A 14,970-nucleotide genomic window follows, 5' to 3' on the forward strand; every position below is an offset into this window, starting at 1 on the left:
TGCTCTTCAATATCCTGACGGGAGTGAGGGGTTTTTGATGACCCTGAGGGGTTTGTGTGCATGGAAGGTGTGCATTAGCCTGCCTCACTCTCTGCCTGTCGTTCTTTTAGGGACAGAGATTGCCTCCTTTTTTCATCTTACCAGCATGTGGGGGCTCTGCAGCCCCCATGGAGTCTAGCTAGGACTGGTTCACCCAGCACTTTTAACCCTGAAAGCTTTAAATCTCCCTCCGGACGAGAGCAAAGGCACGTTTTAGTAGTAAAGAGCAAAAAAGAGAGAACAGGAAAGTAGAGAGAAGGAGCAGAAGAGGGTTTCGAACCTCAAATAGCTTCAAGATGCGTTCCAGTGCAGTCGGAGGTGCAGGGAATGTTGGATCTGGTAGAATTGCTGGGATCCTGTGGGGAAACCGAATGGAAGCCAGGCTCCCATTTCCAATGGTGGATTAAGCACTGCTGCAGATGCACAAGGCCCAAACATACCCTTGGAAGACTTTGGAATCTAAATATTTTTGCAGGAACTAGCTTTTTTTCCCCCCAGATGTTTTAACAGCAGAGTATATTTAAATGTATAAACTGCTGAAAATGATTCTTAACCATCTTTATTTCCCCCATGCTTAACATTGAAGGAGCCAGACATCATGATCCTTTAAAGTGGTGCTGATGCAATGCTTGTCAGGCTCCAAAGCTCTTTGGCTGCTCCTTAACTTGTTTTCAGTCTTTATAAACAAAACGCAAAGTTAACATTTTCATTTAATTAGGGTTTTTTGTTATTTGTGCCTGGGTTTAAGGCCGTCACATTATTAAAATACATTAAAGACACTCTTTGAATGATTATATAGTGAGTTTAGCGACATTTTTATGTACAATAAAGCAAGCAGTAAGCCCTTCCTAACATAAAGGATTTTCAAACCGTTGCTTTTGCAGCAGTGTTGTGTATTGTACCATCTCTCCAACTCTGGTTAGAGTTGTTGTCCTGGTGGAGTTTGAACATTTACCTTAATCTCCAACTATTTGTTGTCCAGACTTTAGCTGCATTCGTCCTCCCGCTGTGTCCCCACAGCATAATGCTCACTCCACCATGTGTCAGAGTGGAGATAGGAGCTTTAGGGTGATTCATAGTTTTAGTTTTCTTTTTGCATTCGGGAATTTTTATTAAAATCCGTGAGAAATTTTCTTTTTTGGACTTACTTTACGGTTTTGAAATCTCTTACCAGACTCAAAAGAATAAATGTTGAAATAGATACAGGTTGAGATGCATATAGAGATGGTCTCGAATGACTTCCATACTCATGCTTTCTTCCTTAAAGAGAAGAAAAAAAAAATCTCAGCAACCCTGCATTCTTGGTGGCCCCTAGAGGCCCCTATGGATTACATTGTACTCCTGACACCATGGCCCGATTGAGCTTAAGTTGAGTCGCCTTTAGCTTAAGTTTCAGACTTCTTGCACCCTGTGGCCTCTGTGGAGCAAAGTTGAACCTCCACACATACGTGCACACACCCTCTCAGGTCACGGATGGGGTGGGGAGACCCCTTGAGAGAGCTCCTACATGCATGAGCGCATGTGGGTGCCCTCCGAAACACACACTCACAAAAACACATGCACTGCAGATAGAGGGAGCAATGAAAATGTAGGTGACCCACACTGGGGCGGGTCATCGCCTCACCTCGCTCCTTCACTCCCAGTGGGAAGAATAGTAGATATTTCTCTTTCTGTGTGTGTGTGTGTGTGCAGAGCCCAGAGAATGAGAGTAAGAGCCACTGCATGCATTTTAACCTTCGTTCCTCCAGAGCCTGGGGTGACCTAATTAAATTAGTGAGGTGGTAGGAGTGAATGAGTTGGAAGCTGAAAGGCCTTTCTCACACCAGGGGTAAACACCAGCTGCTACTATCCATGCATGTATGTGTATTTTTATGGTCCATGTCATGGTATGCTATAAAGTTAAACTTACTGAGAAGCTCACTGGGAGTTTGAGAGGGTCTTTGGCATGAATGAGGGTCTCCTACATCCTCTGTCATATGAAGGTGTATCCGGTTGTAAGCTGCAGGGGTCCTCTCGTTCTCTTCCTCTCTCTCATGCTTGTGCACACATGGGAACACACACGGAGCTGTCAGGGCCTGCAGTTGCTCTGTCATCTCACACCTCCGTAAGACAACCTTAATGGGACCAATCCAGACTGCTGCAAATCATCCAGAGAGCATAGTGGAAAAGAGAAGGGTGGGGGGAGACTAAAGAGGCACTGGAGCGGGTTCAAGAGTGAAGTAAGAGTAAAAGAAAAAACTGTGAGCTTTATATTAAAGATAGGAAGCCTGATATATTATTTTAATTTATACGATCATCCAGAGAGATAGTTAGATATCCCCATTTAGAGTCAAATGAAAACTTTGGATTGAAAATGTCTCTGTGGCTTTTTTGGTTCCTGGTCAGTCATCAAGTTTGTTTTCAGACACCTGTGAAACGCTGCCAACCTTAGCTGACACACTTTAGAAAAATACTCAAGGATGAAAACTACACCTTTCTTTACGAGTAAAGAAAAGGTGCCAACCTCTCGTGCAAACTCATTACAGTCTCAAGATTTATTACCACAAGGCTGAGAATAAAGTTATTTTTGGGGTGGGTCACAGTTTGGATAGTATTATTTTCATTGGGTAGTTACCGAATTCAGTTCATCTGATATGCTTGAGACATTACGTTTAACATAAAAGTGTAAGATTGCTGAAGCTATTAAATTACAAATCGTTACTCTCCCACCCTACCATAAAGTCCAGACCCTAAACTCCTTTACAGCAACCTGATTTCACATAGGCAGCCTAAATCAGATTAAACACTGTTATTTATAATGCAATACCTTTGCAAATCCTAAGAAAATGTGTACTAAAGGACAGTTAATTTTCCCGTTTTCCTAAATAGCAATATGGAATTGTTTAATTTTATTTAGCATTTGCAGTAGAAATGTATGGCTGCAGGGAAAGCTGTTCATTTGTAGCGAGATGCAAACAGCAATATTGACAGCTTTAGAGCTTGTATAGCAAAGGGCATATTTTAAATAATCTATTTAACTTATATTTCCTCTACATTTCCTGTCTAACAAGCTAGTATTTTCAATAGTTAACACATAGTTTAGTGCTTTCTCGTTTCTTATGGTGGCGAAACGGCGTCTTGACATTAATGCAGAAATGTCGGGCTGTTTAGCAGTCTGTGAGTGGCTCTGTAGCTTAAGGTGCAGCAGTTTCTAAAAAGAAAGATAGGCTAAGGCAACTTTAAATAATATATTTCTCATGCTAAAATCTTATCTCACTTGAATAAAGGGGAAAAGGAATCAAAAGAAGGTATTAGAAATGTAATCTCCATCTACAGTATGGATATTATCATCTACAAGGAAGATATTTCTGCAGCAATTTTAAGTTGTGCAACACAGCTAGCTTGGAAGGTAGAAAACCAACTTTTTAATTTGCTTTTGTACTAAACGATTTTATGCATTGTTAATTGATTGTTTGCATTGTAATCAAGGCAGATACAAATTTATAGAAGTGTTTACAATAGCCTAGTTATGAGCAAACATCCGTGAATGTTAAAAAGCCATAATTATGGAGACGGCATACGCAGCTAGATTTACCAGATGTATTTATTTGATTTTGGCCATGATTTGATCACACTGCAAAAAAATGTTTTTCCAAGCATTTTACGTTGAGACAGATAATTGTGGTGTGGATGGCTGCTAATTTGAGTTCATGGATATTAGAAAACCACGGAAAATGCTGCTTAGAAGCTTCAGTGTTTAAACAGATCAATTATTGAAAAGACATTTGAACCTTGCTTTTAACTAGTTGGTAATTATCTATTATGCATTGTTCTTAGGATTCAGTATTCATAGTGTGTGAGTTATTTTAGGAATGCTCCAAATGACTGAACCGACACAATGTCAAAGAGAAAGATAGGGTAATGAAAAAGCTATAGAGATATGCAGGTATTTGAAAAAGAGCAAGGCAGATGTTGACTGTGACACAAGAGGCTGTATATAGATTACTTTCTAGAGCGAACATTTGTAGGAGTCAAAGAACCAGCGAACAAAAGTTCTGAGCTGGTTATGCAGGAGTCGAAACATAAGAAAAAAACAGGAACAAGGATGCAAATGAGAAAGAGATGAGCAAGAAAAGAAAGTGGGGGATGTTTGCTTGAGAAAAGTTTCCGTCTGACCTGAATATGGCTGCGTTGTTCAGCTTTGTTCAAAGAGGAAAGGAAGTATCTCTGCACTTTTTTCCTTTTTTTCCCAGTTAGTTCTAGTTTCTCTTCATGATGCAGCTACAAGTTTCAGCTTAATGCGATCTGCTGGTCCGCTGTATTGCATTGGATTGTAGGAAAGGTACTCAAAACAGCGGGAGCAGAACAACACGACAGATGAAGGGTGTGTTTTTGATGCCGCAGACAAACGCAGTGTGTGTTGAGATGTTTGTGTGTGTGTGTGTGTGTGTGTGTGTGTGTGGACGTGCTCTTTTCAAATGCCAAAGCATCCAGTGCTCCTCCATCCTGTGTCTCTGCGGTTATCCGGAGTGTGATATGTACTGGATGTGACATGGACGCTGCGGCGTTCTGGACCGCCTCCGGACAGCGGGATGAGCTTGTGTGTGTGTATGTGTGTGTGCAATGACAAGGACACAGTTACCTTCAAGGGTCCCATGATGCCAACTAACTATTCAAACACAGCTCTGCAGCCCCCCTCCTGCTGACCGCCGCCTCCAGTCTCTCTGTCTCTCTCTTTGCTGCAGTAAGCCTCATCGTGCTAGCTTTACCTTCCTCTCTTTCTTTCCTCTCATCCCTCTTTCTCCCGCGCCATATGGAAACCATTACAGCCATTGTCGTTTCTCACCATCTACACTCCTGGGGGCTTTTTCAATGCTCACTGACTTTACATCAACCTCGTGCTCCCTTCTCCTTGTTCACACCACTCCTCATAGCAGGCTTATCTGTTGTTCATTCACCTGCCTGTTTCAATCCCCCCTCCAAAACATCAATTTGACCCCCTCCCTCCCTTTTGTTAGCTGAATGAGGCTGTAAATCTTGCTTGTAAATTGCCTTGGTGGCTGGGTTGTGTCTCTTGCTGATCCTAAATGACGCTGCTGTTTCTCTGTAATCAGCAATGTTAAGACTCTAGAACTGATTTAACGTATAGTTTTGCATTTCCAGCATTTTTAATCTATTCCAACTCTCTATAGATAAATCTGTGCTTTTATCATCTAGATGTCCTATTATTAGTGGACTCCATCAAGCATTTCTTTGCAGATATAATAACAGTTTCAGTAAATATGTTTTTTTTTTTTTTATCTTTTGTGGTTCAATCTACCTCCAAAAGGCTGTAAAGTAATACTTTATCTGTAGGGTATTTGAGTTTTTGTTTTTTTGCACTTTTAAAAATCTTATTTACAGTTAAAATATGCTTCAAATGTTAATCATAGATTAAAACACTAGCTGGTAAAGATGCGTAAAGGTGTCTAATAGATGGAGGGAATGACAAAAGAAGGATGGATGAATGAAAGAATGGATAAAAACCTTCAGATCTTGAATAAAAACTGATAATTTGCAAATGAAAAAAGAAACTCTTTAGCTTTTTAAAATAATAATCAAACCCAATTTTCTTACATTTTATAAAAACCGAAGAATGTTATTTAAGCGTTATGAACTCTTTACTGTACCTGCCAAAAATAGATGTGCCAAATTAGCATTTTAAAAAGTTCCCCTCATTTGAATAAAGACCTCACTGAAGCGGCTTCTTCTCTGATTCCGAGCGACAAACGCTGATTTATGAGGCAGCAGTTTCCCTTTAAATAGGAAAGCTCACCATATAGTGTTTCTTAGTGGCCTCATTCTAAATTCACCCTGACACATGGTATCTGGAGTCTCTTTGGAAACTTGAAACCATCTGAGGGAGCTTTGATCAGATAATATCCTCCAGTTTTTCTTGAAATTAGGTAAATCTCCCTTTATGTCCACTTGCCAACTAAACAAATGTCATACAAAAAACAAAAAAAAAGTTCCTGGATGGAGAGCTTTCCATCCTTTCCCTCTCAATTCGCATCCATTCTCATCCATAATAAAATATGTTCTGAGGTATCTGGGCCACTGCTTTTGGAGAGAGACTCTCATCAATTTACATTATAGCTCTCTGTTCCCTCCTCTGTGTCTCTTTCCTAACCATCCTCTGTCTCCCTTCATCTCATACAAATGGGCCTCCATCTCTCTGCAGCTGCATACACACAGTCAAAGACCACTTTCTACAGCTCCACTCCAGGGTATATGGTTCTTTAATGAAGACAGTAATAATGATTATGGATATTTTAAAACCATCTGAGGGGGCCCTGTGCTCTTATGGAGGCAGAAGCTTCAGAGTCCGGGATCAAAAGGACCCATCCGAGGAGAGTGGATCTTAGAAAGCAAAAGTAAAATTTGCATAGTAGATTGATAAAAACACAATTAAAAAAATCATAGAAACGACTGTGTTAAAGGTGCAAGAGATTCCCAGTTTGTGTGTGTGTGTAGTGGATTTCGGTGCACCTCTGCATGGACGTATGATTTTTTGATGCGGGGCCTTAAGTTCAGCCTTCAGAACGGAGAGGTTTCAGACAGCCTCTTCGCTGGCGGAGCTGATCAAAGACGAGGTCAGGATAAAAGAGCAACAACATGAGTAAAATTTAAAAGCTCCTGAATCTTTTATTGTAAACCCAGTTGAGACGTGTTGAACATAACCGGTCAGGAGCGGTGGGAGACGTGGACCTTTTTTCAAAATTTTCTTTACAAAATCCGCTCTGGAGAGACAAATCGGTTCAGTTCGTGTTTTACGTACGCCCGGGCAGATGTTTCACGTTAAATATTGTTGGTGTTTCTTACAGGACTACTGATTGCTCCGACAGGAGTCTGGAAATGGATAGTCCCCTCTCTGTGTGGGTGCCCAGAAATAAAAAAAAAAAAAAAATCCCAGCAAGTGATTTAATCCAGTGCTCAGGCTTGAAACAATATTTTTCCTCAAAAAAGGTTAAAGCTGCCTGTGTGTGGAAGTGGATACGTTTACATCTGCAGATCTTCTCAATCATTGTGTTCAGACCCCAGCACAAATTGCTTATCCTTTCGGCTTATTGGAGCCTCATTAAAGTTCATTGGAAAAAATAATAGATACGAGTTGAAACCTAAGGTTCAAAGCATCAAACTGATGAAAATGGACGTGACTCAGACGTTCCTCGGGAAGGAGTCTCTCCGCGAAAGTAGACCCTGAGGATTTTTCCATAAGCGGCCACTTCGAAGACATGCAGGTGTTGTAGCTCAGCAGGAGTGCGCTCGTTTGTGTTACTCCTCCCGTGGCCAATCGGTTTGCTGCTCCCTAGACATGGACGCCATACCCCCCCCCCATGCTTTTCATAGCGTGTGTACATACGTTAAATATGAGGCAGGGGGGAATACGAGGTCACTTGGGACCCTGGGCGTGTGTGATTATACTCCTTATACCATGAGATTAGAGCAGACAGCTTTATGCACCGGGGGCCCTGCCATAAATTTCCCGCCCTGGAATGCCGTCATTGTTTGTTTTGCTCTCTTATAGATGTAGACTCTCCTGTCACTTCTTGCCTGCTCTCAAGCTCGACATCAAACCCCCAGCAGACGGCTTAGGAAGCTAAAGTTCAGAAGATTCTTACGCAAACACACTCGTCTTGGTCTTTGCCCTTTGATGCTTTATCACTTTTCTCTCCTCTCCATCATGGCTCTTTCCATATACTCCCGGGTGTTTCTCTCTAAGGACTCTCACCCACCTGCCCTTCCCACACATTCGCACACCTTTTATTGTCCTCCCGTCTTCTCCACCTGGCTGCACCTGTGTGCCCGGCTTTGGTGCCGAACGTGGCTCAGGTTGCGGCTTTGGAATCTGGGAAATGTTTGAGCTGCCTGATGTGCAGAGCCAAGCATGGAAGACAACACGCAGATGCACCAGAGTAGAGCAATACAGCGGCTGGCACAATAGCCTCTGTCTCATTTCAACTTCAGTCTGTATTATTTAGATTTTTAGGTGTTAAACCAACACAAATAGGAGCATATTTTTGGAATTGAAAAAAAGAAAAATGTAATGCATCTTAGGTTTTCTTATTTTCAAAACTTACATTTTTGCTCATACTTGTTTGTAAAATATCTCTCCCGGTTTTAATGGAAGATCTCCAAAAGTCAGTTTTTCAGTCTTGCCTTCTCAACAACATTTAAGTCTGGAGTTCGACTTTGCCATTTTAAAAACATCACTATACTTTGATCTTAACTAGTCAATCTTCGCTCATTCTGTGCATTTAGCTCTCTTTTCCTGCTGGAAGATGAACCAGCGCTTCACTCTTAAGTATTCTGCAGCCTCTAATGGATTACGCTCCATATGACTATAGGCATCTTCCCCATGCCTGCTGAAAAAGGAACTTTTGATGTGTGAGTGCGGCGTTATGATTAATTTGCAGTGTTTCTGTTTCAATAGTGATGCTGCCACCTCCTTTTTTCACACTGGGGATGGAGTTTGCAGGAAGTGATAATTGTCTACAACATGAAAAGGTTCATATAAAGTCTCATAGAAACCTCTCCCTTGTGTTTTAAGTCTCCTACGTTTCTGCTGTTAAATTTCAAACATGTGGTTAACGGATTTCTGACAACAATGGCAACAGGGTATGAGAGTACAATAGAGGTTAATACGGACAGCAAACTTTTCAGCAAAAATCTTTTCCCATCCTCTTCATGGTCAGGCGCTAGTTTTGTGTTCTGACTTTGTTGCAAAATGAAAAAAAAGTGAGTTTGAAGGAACTGGGGAGACATGGGAGAGCAAACGCAGCTGGTAAACCTTGAAGAACAGCTGAGCATTATTGGAAGTGAAGCAGGTTTTCCAAAATGGAAGAAGTTTTTAAACTGAAAGCACGGAATGATAGATGAGGGAGGAATGGAGGATGGTAAGCAGGAGGTGTAAAAGGTTGGGGGAGCTGCACGACACTTGAGTCTTCTCAGCTCGGCTGGAGGGTCGCGGCAGGGCGATGCTCGGGTTGAGAAAATGATGTTTCTGCCCTCATGAAAGGGCTCAGAAAAGAAAAGGTTTTGAAAGCCCACCCTCTCCATCCCCCCCCCGTCTCCTCTGCCCCCTCACCCCACCTTTCTGTGTCACCTCTGCCCCCCCCCTTCAGCCTCCCATGCCATGTTTCAAAGTGTGGCCACATGAATGGGTCTATTGTTAAAGGCTGAGAAAAAGGGAAGGGGAGACAAGGAGCGAGGCAGAGTGGACAGAGGCAGAGATGAGAGAGAGTGAGAGGAATGATGAAGGAAAAAAAAGATACGGCCAGTGAAAAACTCAGAGAGAAACGGGCCTTAAAAGAAGAGAGTAAAGGGAAAATGTAATGTTGCTCTGGGCTGCTCCTGAATTGGATGATTTATTTAGATCTGGTCATAGAGGAACTCTATAAAGCAGTTTATAGGTTCACCTCACTTCACTTTTTTCCCTTTTCTGCTCCCCGATTCATCCTCCTCCTTTTTTTTTTCTTTTTACAGGGAGTGAATTTTACAACTTTGCTCCATCTCTAAGGCTCACACACTAACCTTTCCTTTTTTTGTCTAACCGGACTTAAACATCGCTTTAAAGCATCCAGTTTGTGGGGGTTTGTCGACACTTTCTGCGCCACATGGAGGAACAAGAAAGTGTGAATTCTGCGATAAATCCTGTTTTCCGTTTCCTCTACCGCTTGATTAGATTGGGACAAGGTCTCCAAACCTCATCCTGTTTGCTGTGCACCCAGGTGCTATCATCCACTCTCACTCACAAACACGTTTCAGGCAGGTTAACCTGGGTTAACTCAGTAAATCCGCCACTTTGTACGTGGATCAGGAAATGGAGGTTTGCACAGGAATCTTTTCCGATTTTTTTTTTTTCCAATTTCCATCTATCAAAGTATATCTTTTCACACTTTCTCTCTTCACTGATTCCTGCCTTTTTTTCTGCCTCTCGCTTGAAAGCTGCCCGGTAGCTTTTTGTCCCCCCCCCCTCCCCGTGAGCGAGCATTTGTGTGTTTGCTCTGCCATTCTGCAGTGCAGTTCGGCTGTGACTCAGGATACCATCAGATAAAGCTTACACAATGTGTCATGCAGGATGCAAAAAAGGTGCTTGTTTTTATAAGAGTGGGTGCCGGTTGATTTTATTGTTCATGTTTGTAGAAAAGCAGACCTGTGTGTGAATGTGGGTGGATAAGCCTGGGCAAACCTTTTGTGTTCAGCACAGAGAGGTGTGTGCCTGTAGCCTACCAGTTTAACTGAATTTTTTTTCTCCTCTCTTTGCCGCAGAGACCTCAAGATCTACCACTATGTTTACATTTCAGACTCTATAAATGGTGTGAATGCCAGTCTGAAGCCAACAGGAAGGAGAGATATGTCTGTGTTTATAAGTGTTGAGTGAAGCTGAGCGCCTAGCCTCTCCAGTCCAAGTATGGCCTGATAACCCCCGGTGACCTGCGTAATGAGAAGTGGAACAGTGGTTTCCCAGCAGGCCTTGGGGCCTTGTCTTAGCTCAAGCTCCTCCGCCGTTTAGTCTGCCCTCTCAAGTTCCTTCAGTGAATGCCTCAAGCCAAACATACCTACTGATAAAGCTTACATCTCATTTTGTAGCAAGAGGCCTGTTTATGCTGAGCGCTGGGAGGTAGCTGTAACCTTGATGGAGGAGAAGGAGGATGTGGTCGGAAATATGCGAGTATACTGATTAGATTAAAGGTGCACAGGAAATTTGTTTTAGTAAAATTTACTCAAAACTTTACTCTGAAACAGACAGTTTTCTCTTTGAAGAGAGTAAAAAACACAACTTTTTAAAGGTTACAATCTAATCAAATCAGGGTAAACATTTTACTGTTGTTAAGCTATATTTTACTCTGATTTTTTTATTGATTCTTTTAACCATTTTACTAATTTCAGAGGAACATAAAACTCCATTTACAGCTAAGTTTACTCTGCACATACGTTCCTCTTCATTGAATAACACTACTGAATAATTCAAAACTACAAAAAATAAAGTTCATCATGCACCTTTTTATTTAGCACATCTTTTTCATTGCAATTCTAATTAACACAAATTCTAAATAATGATAGAATAACAACATAAAGTTCACAAAAAAGGTAATAATTTTCCAAAGGCAGAGGGAGGACGTTATGGAAAACATTTTTTCTAATTTATTTTTATTTTTAAAGCATATGTTGAGACATATCCAATGCTCTTTTGCTATTTTTTAAACGTATATCTTTGTTTTTAAACCTAAAAACTGAAATAAAATGTTTATTTTTTAACAACATACCTCCTTTTTTATCAAAAAAAACATATACTGCTCAAACATTTTTTTCTATAGCTGGACACAGGGCAACAATGGATATATGGGTTGTAAATGTTGCAGAATCCTGGTCTAGAGTGTTGTATATCATCTTATTTGTAGAAAAGCGTTTAGATGGAACATCCAGATGGATTGTCTTCAAAAAGCTCTTGAAAAAACCTTTATAGATGATGCCTCTAGATAAGGAGTTCATTATATTCATAAAACCCTTTGATATGCAGCCATTTTCACCAAATATAGCAATAAGGAAATCAATAAATCAACAGATTAAAATGTTTAACTCAGTACATACAAAGTTTTTCTATTGTAAGGTTTATTTGGAGCATACCTAACCCCTTTTTTTTAAATAAATGCTACCTATAATCAGCAAAATATGAGAAATAGTCAACTAGTACTACTAATTGGAATAGATGTGGCTTCTAACCGTAATAAGTCAAACTCATCCTTATGTTGAGCTTTTTTTTCCAGCTATAGTTTCTAAAAAAGGCAGAGGACCAGTTTATCTAGGAGCAAAATTAAATTACAGAGTTATGCCTGCAGTCTGAACAGCTGAAACTAATGAGAGACGCACGGCATGTGAAAAAGTTCTTGCTTTTTTAGCTTATTCTATTACTGAAAATCTAATTGTCTCATTTTCAGTGCTCCCTAATCTTGTTAATCATGAACTTGCATAATTATTATTTTTTCCTTCCTGAAGAAGTTATGAAAGTTTTCTTAAAAGAAAAAAAAAAAAGTTTTTGTAACCTTTTTACAGGAAGCACGTTTAACCACTTTTGTTTGGTTAACTGACAAATACCCTCTAAGTTACTGAAATCAGCATCACATAAGCCTTTATCTCTGAGTTGTGTTTGAACACGTATCAGGTATTTTGTGCAACGGTGCCAGACACAGAAAGACAGGCATACAATTGACAACATTTTCTTAAATATGTCATTTAGAATAACCTAAAAGACCTGATAGAGTGGCAGCATAATTTAAGAAAACAGCATTTAAAAAATATAGATACATTAAACATAGATATACATTAGAATATTGGCAAAAACAATGAAAAATGAAACTATTTACACTCTAATGAAAAAGTGTGGCTTTGCAATTACAGCAGATTACTATATAGTGCCGTTTAATTTTTCTTTACACAGTGCTAAATATATGAAATAAACAGATGGCTCCATAAAGCTCTTACATAAAGCAGGCTGGAAACCATTTCTGCTATCTTCCTCCACTTGTTATTTTACGGGTGAATGGAAACAATGCAATGGATTATGCTAAATGGCTTTTGCACCGCTAAATGATTGCAATCCGAAAATTACTAAATAAATGTGACAGGTCGGACTAAAGGTGATTTCTTTTTTTTTTTGTCTTTCTCCGATTCAAACAAATAAAACTGTCACTTCCCGTTTTATTTGACACAAGCGCAATTTGCTTTTTTTTTGACAGCGCAGTTATGTTCCATCCTTCATTGTCTTTGCGTGCTTTGTGATCTCGTATTGTTTACTTTTAATACTCGAATGGTTTTTTTTCTGACAGCCGTACAGAGAGAATAATTAAGCAGGTTTTCTTCATGTTGCTAGGACTCCCAAGTGTTCATGTGGATTCGTTGAAAAAAGAGGCAGCATCTCTTACGGAGGTAAAAACGAAGAAAAATCAGCTGGTTTAACTCTACAGGCAATCGTTTCCTCCCACTTCCACATCAAGGTGTCACTTGCGATTGTGTGACAAAGGGAAATCTGTCCCCCCAATTTAAATACATGCTGCTACAAACTATTTCCCCCCATTTCCTTGCAGTTGTAACATTCATTCAAACTGAGAAGGAGTCACAAAAACATGTCTTCACCATGAATTAGAGTAATGGTTGGCTTCAGGAGCTCTGTTCATAAGTCATAGTATTTGGCCTTATCAGGGCAAGATGGCCTTATGCAATGAGGGGTGACACAGCTGCACAGTAACAGCAAGCACGCCAACATTTTCATACATATCTATTAAAAAGATCACCTCAAAACTCAGTTTATGGTTCAATAAAGCTATTCGACCCAAATTCTTAAAAAAAAAAAAAAAAAAACAATCGACGCAAATAACGATGGTTGTAGAGTTATTTAATTAAAATCCCGTCATGGAGTAGATGACAGTTGTTGGATCGCCAAACAAACACACTTCATCCCCCAGTGGATGACATACTGACACAAAGACGGCTAATTTCCAAACTCATTTACTGTACATACCTGAGATTTGGTTCTGACAGTGTTCTTCTTTGTTCTGCGCTCTGTTGAGATGGTTGTCTGCCTGTTTTTCTACCTCCACGGACATGCCTCAGTTCTCACTTCTAAATATAAACACAGCAGAAACCAAAGGGGGGGAGAAAAAAAAGATATGAAAATGAGCTCAGAGAGATGTTCTTCAAAAAGGAAAAAGTTTTTATAAAATGCTTTGAACTGTTGTTTTGATCTTTGCTCTTATTTTATGCATATATCTACCAGATATGTTCGGAGAAGAAAAGTATTAGTTATACTTTTTTTTTTCTTTTTATAAATTAAGCCAAAAATAAACAGACATTCTGCATTATTTATTTATTGTTTTTAGGTATTTTGACCATGAAATAAAAAAAAATAAAAAAATTGAACTCTTTGACAAATGAAAGAAAAAAAAATATATACATTTTGTATAAGTTAAATCAGATTATTTATTTGCATCATCCAACTGATGATGCAGAGGCCTCAAAAACTCATCTATCAAACATTATACACTTGGTTTTAAAGGGTTTTCAAGAAGAATTATGTGTGTGATGTTCTCCCATGTAGAGTGGACCATCTCTTCTCAAATATATATATTATACTGTAAACAAGGTAATAATAACTCTGACTTAACTATATACAAAAGGTATTAATTATTCCATTAGATTTTGCTCAGTCAGCCACATCCGATTTAAAGTTTTCATTTAGCAAAATACAATCAAATACAATGCATGGAAAAAAATTGGATAATAGGTTGCAAAATGGAGATCTGTATAATAATGATACAGTATAATAGGACAATATGCACTACTGTGGAGAATGTAATATTATAAAGTCAAATTCTATTCTAATATATAATCTATGATATGATACATTGGAATACAGTGCAGGATATTGTGGTACTGTAAGAATGATGAATTCTATAATGTCAAATGTCATATGATAAATTACAGAGAGATGTATTACAGTAGAATATGATGCATATCACATATGATGCGATATAATTTCATACAATGTCAAATATTTAAGATGATCCATTCATACTATAATTTTAAACTCAAACTAGTAGTTTTTTTCAAACAGCAGGGGCTTTCACTGAGAAAACAACTCTACTCCACAGCAGGACTGGCAGTAGAAGAAGAGCACCACTTTCACTGCTGACTTTCATCTAAATGTTCCATATTTTACGACATGTAAAAGACAAAGCATGAAAGATTTGACTGTAAAGCTGCATCATACACCGTAGATAAGTGTCAAGTCATTGATCTTTACGACCCTGAAGATGAACCCCTGATTGGCCTGACTTGTTGTTATGAACTCTAATAAATTAAATAAATGTAAATAAGATGGAAAAATATATAGCGAAAACAATTTACAGGACC

General features: G+C 39.4%; 1 protein-coding gene across 1 annotated transcript in view; it reads left to right on the top strand.

Moving 5' to 3' along the window:
* The window catches only part of efnb3 (ephrin-B3), a 115,555-nt gene that overhangs the window by 37,770 nt on the left and 62,815 nt on the right, over nt 1-14,970 (top strand). The window lies entirely within an intron of this gene.

Source organism: Cyprinodon variegatus, unplaced genomic scaffold (assembly GCF_000732505.1).
Source record: "Cyprinodon variegatus isolate N-32 unplaced genomic scaffold, C_variegatus-1.0 Scaffold92, whole genome shotgun sequence".
Classification (NCBI taxonomy): domain Eukaryota; kingdom Metazoa; phylum Chordata; class Actinopteri; order Cyprinodontiformes; family Cyprinodontidae; genus Cyprinodon; species Cyprinodon variegatus.